Here is a 2,485-nt window from a genome sequence, read left to right on the forward strand (position 1 = left end):
TGCCTAGTGTCCGGGGTGAGGTTGGGGTAGGGGGTGTCGCCCCGCCGCTGCTACCCGGCCTTTGTCACAGCTGCCAGCTGTGCATGAGTGAATGACTTAGTGTGAAAGGTGTTCGTACACGCTGCAGCAAGTTCTCTTCAACGTTTTATTCTGGAACTCAGGGCCTTCTCCCTGAGCTACGCCTCCTTCCCTTTTACTATTTTTTTTTTTTTTTTTTTTGGTACCAGGAAGCAACTCAGGTCCTTGTGCTTGGGAGGCAAGCGGCAGAACCACTGAGCTAACTCCCTGCCCGCCCCTTTACCTTTTAATTTTGAGACAGGGCCTTGCCAAGTTGTCCTCAGTGGACTTGAGCTGTCAGTCCTCCGGCCTCAGCCTCCCAGAGTGCTGGGATTGCATGCCTGCTACCATGCCCCGATGGCCTGATTTTTTTTTTTTTAATTTTGGTTTATAATCAAATTCTGAAGTAGTCTGTTAAATGTTGTGTTTCTTCCATTGGGGAAGTCGTGTTTACTTTTAATTTGAGTGATCTTACTTTAAATATAAACCCGATTAATATATTGACTGTTATCCAGAGCATTTTGAAGGAGACACCAGGGTCTTAGACTTCATATGTGAGACCTGTCCAGTCAGGATGACAGTTATTTTGTAACCACTGTCCATGCCCTTCAGAAAGGGAGGAGCCACACAGGATCCTGTGGTTTAATGGGGCCCCTAGTTTATTCAGTGCATGCCTTCTTGAAGATGAGACTCAGGAGCCGAACAGCTTAGTCGTGAAGGGCAGCCAGGAGGAGTTACTGGCACCGTGCAGGAATTATCTGCTACAATTATAATTACACATGGCAGCCAAGGGTGCTGGCAAACACCTGTTATCCCAGCACTCTGGGAGGCTGAGGTGGGAGGATTCAAAGTTCAAGCCTAGCCCAGTCCAGCCCAGAAAACGGTGAAACCTGCCTCAAAATGAAAAATGTAGCTCAACGCTAAAGGCCCTGGGTTCAACTTCTAATACCAAAAAAAGCCAAACAGAACAACCAATAACAAGCAAAGATTACAGATGGCTGCAGCGGTCCAGTAAGCAATCTCCAGTTTGAGGCTGGCTTACTTTTTGTCTTGGTGCCTCAGGCTGGATCAGGTGTGTAGTTATGGGTGTGGATCGAAGCAGGCCTGGCAGGACATGCCAGAGGAGGAGGAGGGCTCACCCTAGGAGAGCTTTTGTCTCCTGCTGAGTTGCTGCCTGGCTTATTTTCCCTTTAATCTCACTATGGCTCAGTTTTTTTTCCTTCTAACGAGAGCGTACCTGCTGCCTTTTCCACTCACACCCTTCAGCAACGAGTGAGACCTGGCCATGTGCCATAGTCAGGCTCTGTTTACTGTGCCCCCACCCCGTGCTTGGCTTACCCCAGGAATCTGACCACTGCCTTCCCATCTGTTGCAAAATCCGAAAATCAGGAACTTGGGAGAGGTATCAGATGCTAAACCATTTTAGCTTCCGGGTCTGACTATATCAAGTCCTTTGTTACCCGCAAAAATGGAAATATCCTTTGAGCATTTGTGAATAAAGAACTTACTCTCTCTCACCTGAGTCTTCCTCTTATGTGTTTTGTTGACTTCTGAGCACCCTTAGATCAGAACACCTATGTGCAGTCAGGTCTACATGCGGAAGAGTCTACCCTGTTTTCTATTTCCGGGGGCTTCTGCTAGCCTGGCAAGCTCCTAACAGTGTCGATGTAAAATCCTTTTCTCTGATTAGAGACAGATGGAGCATAGCAATTCGATACCGAGTTTAGGAAAAGGGTGAAGAATGGACTTCTCCTACAGGTGCCTCATAGAGAGGCCTGCTGAAACTAGCATTTGAAAGTAGTCCTTGTCCACTGAGCTGACACGAGGTTCCCTCAGTTAGTCAGATATTTCAGGTACAAAACTTCACTTACCCAGGATGAATAAGGCAAGAGTTTTCCTTTCCTGCTGACGGACGATGAAATTTATCCCTAATCATCTTCTTATGCCTTCTCTACTTTCTTATGCTTGGCGAATGTGTCTGTTGGGAACTAGTAAAGCTGAAAAGGAAACTCCAGGTTGTAAGTGACTTCCGATTTGGTGGGTTGTGAATTTTGGGCGCCAGGGATATCTTTACCTAACATCACCTCAAACTTTGTGTGAGTGAAGACCAGCTTTACAGACCTGGCACTTAGTACAGATGGTGACACCAGCAGTGAGCTTGATTACTTTGCAGGCGCCTCGGTTTCTCTACCTGTGCGCAGGTCACCTGATTGGCTCCCTTGGCCATGCTTGGAAAGCCAACCTCCACTTCTTATCTCAGTCTTGCCCTTCGTTGAAAGCCCAGCTCACATTGCACAGTCATTATTAAATCTATTAAATATTTATTTAATTCTATTAGTACCAGGTACCTGGCATGTGGTAGAAATAGAAGGATGAAAAAAAAAAAAAAAAAAAAAACCAAGGGCCCCGTTGGAAAGATTAACCCAAA

General features: G+C 46.4%; 1 protein-coding gene across 1 annotated transcript in view; it reads left to right on the top strand.

Annotated features, from left to right (window-relative positions):
• Positions 1-2,485, top strand: part of Mboat1 (membrane bound O-acyltransferase domain containing 1) — a 109,812-nt gene that overhangs the window by 11,014 nt on the left and 96,313 nt on the right. The gene's annotated exons all lie outside the window — the stretch shown is intronic.

The sequence above is a fragment of the Fukomys damarensis genome, unplaced genomic scaffold, assembly GCF_012274545.1.
Source record: "Fukomys damarensis isolate Sample0158 unplaced genomic scaffold, DMR_v1.0_HiC HiC_scaffold_10, whole genome shotgun sequence".
NCBI lineage: Eukaryota > Metazoa > Chordata > Mammalia > Rodentia > Bathyergidae > Fukomys > Fukomys damarensis.